The 12,080-nt window shown below is 38.1% G+C and overlaps 2 protein-coding genes and 1 long non-coding RNA gene across 6 annotated transcripts in view; 1 reads left to right on the top strand and 2 right to left on the bottom strand.

The window, feature by feature from the left end:
- The window catches only part of LOC126927052 (integral membrane protein DGCR2/IDD-like), a 392,464-nt gene that overhangs the window by 116,711 nt on the left and 263,673 nt on the right, over window positions 1-12,080 (bottom strand). The gene's annotated exons all lie outside the window — the stretch shown is intronic.
- The window catches only part of LOC126927093 (uncharacterized), a 161,808-nt gene that overhangs the window by 37,208 nt on the left and 112,520 nt on the right, over window positions 1-12,080 (top strand). The window contains exon 1 of one of the 2 annotated variants that reach the window (XR_007715151.1): window positions 8,849-9,870. The exons of the other annotated variant lie outside the window; for it this stretch is intronic. This is a non-coding gene — a long non-coding RNA (uncharacterized LOC126927093). Of the gene's footprint in view, window positions 1-8,848; window positions 9,871-12,080 lie in introns of those variants that run through there. 2 annotated transcript variants of the gene reach the window in all.
- The window catches only part of LOC126927057 (uncharacterized), a 242,472-nt gene that overhangs the window by 223,786 nt on the left and 6,606 nt on the right, over window positions 1-12,080 (bottom strand). The gene's annotated exons all lie outside the window — the stretch shown is intronic.

Genomic DNA, 12,080 nt, shown 5'->3' with positions numbered 1-12,080 from the left:
AATAAAAAGAAATCGATTAATTGTACGGATCAAGCGTCACTAGACTACTCGAAAATCCAGGTCATTCAAAGAATAAAAGAAGAAAGAATTGCTCCAATTCCACCATTGCTTTAGCAAAACTAGTATTTGAGAACCATTGGTCAAATATATTATAACACTAAACGTACATTTCGGGAACAATAATTTGTGCTATGAAACAGAATACGATAAAGTTCAAAGGTTACATCGATTTTCAAAATTTTATAAATTCAGGTGTATGACAGTATCAGTCAGCTTTTTTTCTGTCCCCAAGCGCCAAAATTCATTCCGACTACCATTTTACGTATTTTACAGAAGTAAGCCTTCATTCATCTCCCATTCCACCCACCAACATGCTCTCGACCTATTATCTTCTAAGTAAAATATTGATGTTGAGTCAGACATCCAACTGAATAATCTTTTCGGTGTTACTATAAGGCATTTAAAACCAGGGCTTGTGCTTATACGTTACATGTAATACATGGCATGAAACCTGCTTATATTAATATTAAATTTATGCATAGTATGATGTTGGACCATTGTCAAAATGAAATTACTTAACATCCTATATAGCCTGGCAAGGCTCGAACGTTTTATCTTCCTGTAGATTTTCTTTGCTTTTAGACTTTCCTTCCATTTCTTTGAATTGGTATCTTCTGTACACTATTTATAAAGGAAGAATAAATTACAAGTTACATCCAAATTACCAATCCAAATAATTTTAAGTAAGAAAAGAGATCTAATGCAGCAGTTTCAACTTAAATATAGATCCGACGATTATTTACGAACAAATAGTATAAATCTTTTAGCAATATGAAATTCGCAATATTTATTCAAATATTTATATTTATAGTACGCCATTAGCAAAGAAGATATGTTTGCGTGCGTTATCGATTTTACGCTTTTGCCATGCAAACATGGAAATTGCGATTCAAAATTGAATTTGCACTGGAAACGGTTGACGTTACGACATCAATAACATATTTCAAAAACACTGATGATATCATACGGAATCAGAGAGATTCTATGAGAAGTTAAACGCATAATCATCCTATTGTAAATAACAGGAACAGAAAGTACACAAGGAATAATACAGAATCATCCTATCATCCTATCCTACTATACAAGATTGCTTTGATTCGAGCTCAAACATAGGGAAATCTGAAAGAATTTTTCGCAGAATTTCCTTCCCCTTTGAATTGGCTTTTATACAAAACGACATTAACTTTTCAGGGAAATACCTATAGAGTGTGACGATCTATGATTTTAAATAGAGGGGTATATCTGAAAAGAGGTGGATGTAAAACGTAGCATATAAAACGTAGATCAAATCTTTATTCAAGGATTTTTTCTCTTCGCAGAGAATCAGGTTTTCAAGAACGATCGAATATGTATGCACTTGATTTACATGTGAAGTTGTCATTAAAAATATTGTTGCGTTTAAAAAGATAAATATTGATTTAAATTTAATGAAATTGTTAGTCCAATTGTTTTAAGCTTAAAGATATGTAGGTGTCACATTTATATATTGAAAACCTGGGAGCGGCATTAATTAACAAACCTAGACACGCGCACACGTACTTTAAAACCATGCTTGAAAATCGATATTCCCTGAAACAATGCATCGTTCTGCGCTTCCAATTTATTTTCGCACGAAGAATCAGTCCATTCATCGTTGCCGTCACCATCGCTACTGTAATCTATATTACTCGAATAAATTCTATATCTTGATTGGAAAATCGCATATTTTAACGAACTTTCTGTGTTTTTTTTTATGATTTTAATTGGCAATTTCCGAAATTGAACTATAGCTTGAGAATAAACCGATAATATTTGAGGGTATATATACATACATCATGTTTTTGATGGGTTTTGTAGTAAAATAATTGTAGAAAAAGCAAACTTTTTAAGAACAAATTACCATATTCGAGTAATAAATTATAGAAAATTACCAATGTAATTTAAAACTTAAAAAGAAGAATCTATTACATGTAATAAAGAGAAGGACTTGTTCACGAACGGTAATTCAACAAATACAGTCGTTGCAGAAACATAGTTTTACAAGGGAGAAGAATCTCTCTAGGAACTCGACGATGTCACGTCAAGCGAAAATTCAATAAAGTGATTACTAACCGTATTACCAGCGGCAATCGTGTTGCGGCAATTCGTAAATAAGTTAGTCGTCTATTTGGAGAAACGTCGCTGGCAATATCGTCACATTTTAATTACGTCAGCGCTATCAATTGGTCTTGGAAGAAAGTTTTCCATTATGTACTTTTGCCCACGGCGTCGTTCCAACAAATGAATCCGAGTTTTGAATCGCTTTCTCTTATATCACGAATTTGTAACGGTGTTTCTTCAAACTATAAACGATTGTAATGAATGTCTTTGCGTACAAAGACCGATACCTGGTTTGACTAGAAGCTTTAGCTAATTAGTGCCCCAGTTAATTTGGATGTTCACTACCACGCCACTTCCCCCCCCCCCCCAAAGTGGCTTGGTGTCCTCCACGTAAGAAAAAAGAAAAAGGAAAAAAAGAAAAAGAGAAAGGAAAAAAAAAGAAAAAGGGAAAAAAAAGAAAAAAAGAAAGGAAAAAAAAGAAAAAGAAAAAGGGAAAGAAAAGAAAAAAAGAAAGGAAAAAAAAGAAATAGAAAAAGGGAAAAAAAGAAAAAGAGAAAGAAAAAGAAAAAGAAAAAAAAGTTAATTTGGATGTTATAAAATGTAATATAACCAAGAACTTATCTTCTGCTTGGTAGTCGCATAAGAGAAGACCGAGCCATTGAATCGCTCAAATAGATTAGCTGATTCGCTTAACGTATTTTTACTTCCGATGACGTAAACAAGAGCAGAAAGTACACAAGTAATAATACAGAAATGTCAAATGTACAGAGGAATAGATTTCGTTAAATCATTAGAACGTAACATCTCCTTATAATTCTATTTGTGTATAGCAAAATAGCTTGTGTGCTTTCATGAAATATAATTGATATTTAGAAGCTCTCATGTAGGTAGATATATAACTCGTGTTAATTAGTAATTTAACAATACATCATAACAACATATCATTTTCGTTTCTTCGTTTATCTCGTTATGCGCGTAAACGAATGTGTAAATAAAGACATATAATCAACGATAACATGTAGTGGCAAGCATGATAATTATCGACAAAGGAGAATATTGGTGAAATGATTGTGGGTGATTTCACTCGGTGTATCGGTAAATAAACTTTGATAGACATTGCCGGTGGATTCGCTGTCGGTGAAATCGTGTCGATGAAATAATTGTCAGTGATTTAAAGATAACCCAATTTATTGATCTCCCCTTCATAGAGTTGTACGTCTCTCTATAATACATACTCTACCTGGAAGGGCTGAAACATTTAGCTTAGTCACACTAAACTGGATTGGACTGCAAGTAAGAAGATTGAAATGCAAAATTCACGTGTGAGCGCAACGGTTTAGATGGAAAGTTCGATAAGGCGATTATGTATATTAACCCGAAAGAAAGCTCATGGCTTTGCAACGCGTTACACGCAACACGGAATTTCCCTCGCTGAAATAATCCTATTACAACGATACGATTTTCCTTAACAGATCTCGCAATGTAATTCTCCCTCTACAACTTTTTATTAGGTTTGAAACACGAGAGTTTCGAAGCTCTGCAAAGTCTCGCGAATCTAGATGTCGAGTTTCAACGTATTTTCGCTTCTTATTTTATAGCTGTTAATAGTTATTATCTCACTCTGCACGTACATCAAACGAGTACTTATGTAAATCCAAAGGAAACGGAAACAACCGAGAATAATTGAGGATAATTCGAATACGTACCGATTAGTAAAGTGTTTGGCAAAGAAAAAAAAAAGGAAAATTGTATCGGAGAAATAGGGGAAAAACGGTGGCGTACATCAAGCAATCTTTATGGCTGTAATACATTTATTATTCATTTATGTTCATTTTCTATCGCGTCACAGACCTTGAAATAACTGGCAGAACGAGCATATAAATCTTGTATCGCTCGACCTGACTTCTCCCGATGGAAAAATATTCACCAGCTTGGGATCGTGCATCGCTAATTACTCCGTTCTACTTTTCGAACGCGTTTCCATCCATACAGAAAAGCAAGAAGGCAAACTCTATCGCACAGTCATGAAGAGATGCAAAAGCAAGAAACCAACCAACGACATGCCGATCGACATGGTGAAAGCATGGTGAAAGTCCTATAGAGGCTATTCACCATGGGACACGGATCCTCCCATTATGAGGGCCGCGAAGAGGCAGAGACCGAAGAAGAAGAAGACATCAGCTTCAGCGTCGTCATCGGCGAAGGCGATGTCGACGATGGCGCCGGAAGAATGAACACCAAGATGGCTGCAGGAGTCGATGGAAGACTCCTGGACTGCTGGAAGCAGGAGCTGGAAGCAAGCTGGAAACAGACTGCTGGAAGACGGCCAGAGTAATACTGCTAAGGTAGCCGGGAAAGGATCCCAGTCTCCCTAACGCGTATCGGCCGATAAGCATACTCCCAGCCATGAGCAAGATCTGGGAAAAATGCTTTAAGAAGATCATCGAGAGATGCATCGGAACGGACCCGTTCCATCGGAGGCAGTATGGGTTCAGAAAGAAGAATTAGCTTAGCGAATACCGATAAGAACAGGAAGAAGCAGAAACGGGCACAACGAACGGCCCTGTGCATAACAACGACGGCATACTGTACCGTCTCCCACGCGACACTTTGCGTGTTGACCGGGAATCTCCCGATCTACATATAGATAAAGATGCTCGGAGAGACTTACGAGTGGAACAAGATCCATAAGACCAGGATCGGCGCGGATGACGGCAACGAGCTGAAGGAGGAACTGGAGGCGCAAGGAAATTAATACCGAGTGCCCTGCTATTTACCAAAAAGAAGATGGACATCGATCATCACACCATGCAGCTGTTAACCGGGCATGGGAGTGTGGCGGCACTCGACACTAACTAGTGTCGGACGACGGCAGCGACATCTACAGCTCCCAGTGACAATTACAGAGGACCAGGCCCAACTACTACAACTATCACGCACGTCCAATAAATATATCACGCACACACGGCCACCTCTACATTGGTGACCCCGACGTGATCGACAGCAAAACTGAGGTCTGACCGTGATAGCATTACTGAGAACTTCCATCATCGCGAATCTAGACCTGTGGCAAGCTGGACCCTACCGCTACGACGAACACGGAACGGCCCTTCCTTCAACAAAAACTCGACCCCTCACCGCCGACTCACGCATGCAGGTGACTGGGTACGAAACGATGACCGACCAAGCCAGGAGTGATGTGGCCGTCGCAAAAGTTCATGGGCATTACCACTAGCACGTCATACTAAAAAATGGAACAGAGGCCTACGACCGTACGCGGAACGCCCGCACCGTACTGACAGGTATCCACCGCCACATTGAAGACTTCGAGCAACATCCGCACGAATTGGACAACAATTGGACAATTGGACGGTTTATTACACTAAGATTCTAACGCTATCACTGGTAAGGGGTACTGTGGCGGCACTCGACAAGCCAAATACCACCACTCGGCACTAACTAGTGTCGGACGACGGCAGCGACATCTACAGCCCCCAGTGACAATTACAGCGGACCAGGCCCAACTACTACAACTATCACGCACGTCCAATAAATATATAACGAACACACGGCCACCTCTACAGGAGTTTTGGGGTCTATAGGAAGAGGATTGGCAAGAGCAGCGACAGCAACTGTCTCGACTGTGAAGACCCTAACGACGATGCAGAGCACGCCCTCTTCACGTGCCCGAAGTGAACGTACAGAAGGATTGAGCTGGAGAACGCTCTTGGCGAGAACATAGACGTGGACAATCTGATCGCCACGGTGACCGCCAAGAACGAGAGCTGAGATAAATTCAGGTAATTTCGCAAGACCGTCATGCCTCACAGGAGGGTGACAGCGAAGGCCTTGAAGGAAGCAAGGAGGAGAACGAGAGCAACAACAACTACGCGGAGCAGTGAAGGCAGAGATACAAGACAACAAAGAACCACAGAAGGAGATCAGCCCAGTATTCTGAACTAGCTGAGAAGATGACGAGAGCAATACAGAATATACAGAATAACTGCCTGAAGAAGAAGATACAACGGGGCATGAAAGGACAACCCTGATGACTGCCGACAGGTTTTACCGGGGTTGTCTGTCCTCGAAGCAAAGGAAAAAGGAGGAGGGGTTTTTAGTGGGTATGGCAACAACATCCGCCCGAGTCCCACATAACCCAGTGATGCGGATCACTGGGTATGCGTAACAGCATTTTCCCCTCCTCACGCAAAAAAAAAAAAAAAAAAAAAAAAATAAACTATCACACTCTATCAATTTTAAGTTGATAATTTCGTTATTATATAATTTTTCTTAGTCTAAACTGAATCCAGGAAGAAGAACTTTCATCCAATTACATACTTCATTAATTCATGAATTATATTCGTTACCGTACGTACAAAAAGAAAGTTGACTGATATAAAAATTCAAAGGATAGAATTTCTAAGCTCGCGATTGGAAACAGATTCAGTTCAATGGTTTAATTTGCCATTTAATTGAATTCTCTGGCAATTTCAGCGAACTGTGGGCTTTAAAAGTGTCCCGCATTCAAACGCAAGACTTCTCCTCCACCTTTCCTTTCTTTCAATTCCAACCTCAAGTAATTGACCAATTAATTCGACGATATATTTACATGCTTGCAAGGGATTCAAACAACTTCGTTGCGTTAAATTCGCAATTATAACCAACAGGAATGTCTCAATCAATGTGCAGCTCGAAACAAATAAAAGATAATTAACTTTTCAATATAACGATTGATATGTTTGATGAAGAAAAATCTATGAATTTTTAAAAACGTCTCCTAGTACATTTAGCATTTTTATAATAAAAACTTAGAACATACACGCACACATATACTATTCCATGAAATGATTTGCACAGCAATGAGTCTAATCCTATCATATTATAAAGGGATGAACGAACTTTTCCTAATAAATATAACTTTATACAAAATCTTGTTTAAAAAAATTAGTTTTTTATTCTCATTAAATTAATTTAATATCAGAATATATAATTTTAGTCGTTATCAAAATTTTATGTCAAATGCGTTCATAGATACATATATAAATAAATGTATCCTATGTATCCTATGTATTTATTGCAACTGAAATCTTAACTTAAATATTTATTAACAATATTCTGACGAATATGCAATGAAAGATAAAAACAACTTTATTTTTCTTATAGAATGTCTCATGCTTCTTACTCATTTTATGTTTCTCGTTGTCAGTGCGTAACTACTTATCAGCCGCAGGAATGCTAAGTTTTACTACTGAGAAACGAAGAGACATATAGATGCAAATATACGCTATCTCGCGTGAAAAAACATCAGATACATTAACCAGAAGGAATATCCGATACATATAAAATTCATAGCGTAGTTATTTATACATACGGAATATTTATTTCTGTATGAAATATTCTTTCTTCTGAATTCTTATTATAAATGTATGTCCATTTCCTACCTTAAAATGTCTCTCCTTTGAAAAACTCCATTTAAATATAACGATCAACAAAATATTACCAATAAATATATTAAAACGAGATGCTGAAAGAACCTTTTAATGAAGTACAAATGATTATTTCAACTTTAATTCTGTTAAATTTGAATTGAATCATTTATAAACCGAACAGGTGTATAAAATTTTATTGCGTAAAAATCGTGAAGCTGAAAATTAGGAACGAATAACGAATGGGTAACCTAGTTTCATTAAAAGGTACGTGTACGCCGATCCGCGTAACAACTTCGACACTCCAATTATTATAAAGCATGTATCCTTCAGAGATTTTTTGCGCGAACGCAAGATACCTTTTACACGTGCAACTGAATAAGTGGAACGTGATTTTCAATATTTCTTCTTGTAGAACTTGTAACAACGTAACTGTTTCACGAATATTTTCCCTGACAGTTTTACAACGATGCGTAGAAATCTCCTTTTCTAATTAATAATTTCAGCATTTCTCTGAACAGTTTCGTTGCGATTAAAAAATATACAAAGCTTACGACGTGGTTGTTTAAAAATATTTATATGGAACAAGATTTCGAATTTGTCACATCAATCGCGATCTCAGCAGGTGTAAATTAATTCGTTCTAATGAACGAATAAATTAAGCGGCTCGTGACAAAAATTATCCCTGTCCATGTTTGTCTTTCTAAAACTAATTCAAGGCGAGTTAAATGAATCGCTGTGTACCCTATTCGCGCAGCATGTGTTTTAACGACCAGCATGCAAGCGTTAACGGTGTACTTATTAATTAACGGTAACTTATTAATTAATTAAATTCGTGTATATCAAGTTTCCTATCATTTAATACTTTCGTGTAACTACAGAGATTTGATACTATGAAATGAAATATAAAACTTGGTAAAAAAACGCGCTTCGTTAGGAAATGAGGGTGATGATGCAAATATTTTTTGTAGCCATTATATAGAATTTCGATGGTATAATTAATCAGTATCAACTTACCAGCCCCTGACGGGACGAAAGTGACGAAAATAATTTGCAAACAGATGAAGATTGCAAGTATTTTCGAGTCCTTCATGGTTGTAAAAAATCAGGTAATGTTGTCACTGTAGAATATGGGAAAATCAGGCGTTTCAATATCAGTTGTGCGGGCACTGGAGTGCGTAGACCAGATATATCTGCGACAAAAATCGGAATACATTTGTTTTCGCATGATTGGATCAATTTTGTGTAGGACTAAGCTGATTGAACCTAACACGGGATAATTGTCCACCTTACGACCATAACAAGCCCGCTTGATTCCCTGTAAGTGCTTGAAATTGATGCTTGTATTCTTTCCAGATTAACAAGCTTTGCCCCCCCTCCCTCTCTATTTCCTTAGATCGAGTTAGACTGCCACAACATATTATCTTTCTTCTTTTCTTTTCTTTCGATCTTTTAAAGCCTTAAATCGCTGGTTATTACAGTGTATACATTCAATTACCCTGTAAGTCGTAAGTACATGTTTTACGTTATTTTTCATTTTCCAGCTAAATTCCACAAAAACAAGAAATATACTTCCAACGTGTTTTCACATGTCTCTAGCAAAGATCTCAAAAACAAGTTGCGGCGCAATTTAAAACGACAAATAGCACCGTGTGTCTCGTTGTGGCAACGCACGTGTAACGTAAATCACATCAGAGACCAGGACACACACACACACACACCGCGGGCAGGATGGTGTCCCGGTTGGCATACTTCGAACCCGATGGACCGATGAGGGAAACACATGGCGACCTTGGCGACAATGTATATTGCCGGAGTACCTGAGGATTCATTTATGGACTAACGGTCCTTCCACCAAATGTTCTAGAAGCGTAGCAACGGTCACGTACGCCTACAGGGTAGTGGGGATAATGAGGGAACAGATGTCACCGAAAGTAAAAAGATTGTAAGAGACTCAGTCTCGTACGGTCACGGCTAGAGCTCAGAAGTGTCTTATAAGTGTATAAACGAAGGAAAAATAAAGTTTTCTTCTTTCTTTTAAATTTCCTTTTATTTTACGTGACACACGCTTCGTCAGCTTTTTAAAAGCGCTCTCTGTCTGCTTTTTTCTTTCTTCACCGCCTATTCGTTTTTTCTTAACGTGTGAAACCGTTTTTACGAGGACGGGAGCACAGAAATGACGTACTGGCAATTCTGTTTCGTGATGACACAAGCAGCCCGGTTTCAGTGAATTAAACCTGGCCCCAAGCTTCCAATTATCTCTCCCTTCCTTTCCTTTATTTTTCCCTTCTATATCGAGTTTGAGGTTTTCTAAATTTCCATTACAATCAACTGTGGCTTTTCTCTATTTTATATGTTAGCCGATGATTCATGGCAAAAGCGTCGGCTGTAAAAATATTTGGAGTTGCAACAGCAACAAGTGTGCTTTCTCAAACAGAAAATATTGGAAGCGTACTCGTTGGCAAAACAGTTCACGGATAGTTCGTCCTCTGCTTGTTATTTGTTTCAATACCGTTAGCAAATAAATTCATGAAACATAGTGTGTTTCAACCGTTCGCAGAGAGACGCGATCGCTAGATAACGCGTCAACGAGAGTCGTAAATTCTCGTTACGATTAAACAATCGATGCCACGAACTGATTGATCCCCTATTTCTATTACGAGAATAGAGGTGGTTAGGTTTGAGTGTATACGAACAACTATACTGGGTTGGTTGATAAAAGTTTAATAAAAATAACGAAACAACAAGTTCAGTCAAAGATCAACAATTATAAACGAAAAAGATAACAGTCAAGGTTTGTTTAGCGGTTTGCTTATAACGAGACCTATCGCACAAGCAACAGCTTGAGACAGACGTTATGTGTTAGATTCGATTCAATGTGTAACGTTCGACGCGTCACAAGGAACTGATCGACTTTAGATGATTTCTTTGTCTCATCTTTAAGACGACCCCCACTATACTTAGGTCACGCCACCGTTCGCGCCTATGATCACGTATGTCTATTCTTGCGTGGAAAACGTAACGGACAAAATTCGACGTTTCGAGAACTCGCTGCTTGGCGATAGCTATGCGCTCGTCGATACATTGTATATGATCCTGGGGTCAGATAAGACGATCCGACTGCGACATTATAGGGCCGCGAGCGACGGTTAGAAAATACAGCCCGTGGTAAGCCTCGTGGCGTAACATTGAGGTTATTATTTCTAATGTATTTTTCCAGTGTTCTGCCTCGAGGTGTAAGGTTTCTTGACCCTCATAGCATGTGCTTTGAGTTGTAGTCTCCCGCTGCGATGTACTTGTCCCCTAGGTCCTGGAAGTATTCTTCCCACATTTGTGATGTTATTTTGTGTCGCGGAGGCACATATACTGCTGACAACTGGAAGTAGTTGCTACTAGTTTGAACTGTAACGGTGGTTGCTTGTAAATATCCTTTGTTAACTTGGTTGTGTAGATAATGTTTGATATCGTTTCTGACTATCACTGCTGTCCCTCCGTGAGCTTTTCCTGAGGGGTGTTTGGTATCATATATGGTGTAGTATGGTATTTTCAAGTAGCTTTTTGTAGTGAAGTGTGTTTCTGAGACAAGTAGTATGTCTATATTGTTACTGTATATGAATGTTTTAATTTCGAGGGCCCGTTGTTGTAGGCCGTTTGAGTTCCAGGCTGCTATTTTTAGAGTGTCCGTTTTTTATTTTTTGCTTAGCACGTTTGTAATTAGTTGTAGCATGACTGTGATTTGTTGGGTTTGCTGTCTGAGTACTGCGTTTTGTTCGCTTATCATTCTGGATTACGATGTTATCTAATTAATTGTTGTCTATTTATTTTGATACTTATATTAACCATTATTTATAACATAATATACTAAATACAATTAGTATACACAATTAGTATAAGGATTAGTACAAGAAATTTTAAACAGCTTTTTTCAAAAGAACGAATCATTTACGATCCAGGGGTTTTCTGAAACTTTCGTTTCTCGTGATAAGTACTTTATGATGCAATAAAAAATTTTCTCTGAAAATTATACTCAAGATAAATTTCATGATCCATTTTCTCTAACAGATCTCCATCTTCCACAGCTACAACAAATAATTTTTTGACACTCTATACATTTAACATCGATTATAATTCTGATAATTGAAACACCGAACATCAATGTGTTTATTCACTACGCCAACACAGATAACAATTAACATTGATATATAATATATGTCGGAGATGAAAGAACACCGGAACCCCTCCTTGGATTCGCGGGAATACCGTAACGTTGCAACTTAGATTAAACAAATGCCGCTCCGATTATTCGAGATTTATGATCATGAGCTTGTGCTCGAGGCGACAATCAATCGCCGAAAGTAGCCGCGGTCAAAGGGATGAACGTTTTATCTAACAAAGGCGCAGAGTAACTCTATACCTCTCCTTAAAAGAAATAGTCGTAGCGACACGTGGCAGTAAATACTTCAATAGTTTCTATCCCGCGGCCCGCCACACGCAGATTGTGTCCTCCGGGTAAGA

This window comes from Bombus affinis, unplaced genomic scaffold (genome assembly GCF_024516045.1).
Source record: "Bombus affinis isolate iyBomAffi1 unplaced genomic scaffold, iyBomAffi1.2 ctg00000070.1, whole genome shotgun sequence".
NCBI lineage: Eukaryota > Metazoa > Arthropoda > Insecta > Hymenoptera > Apidae > Bombus > Bombus affinis.
This window is presented reverse-complemented; position numbering and strand designations above follow the sequence as displayed.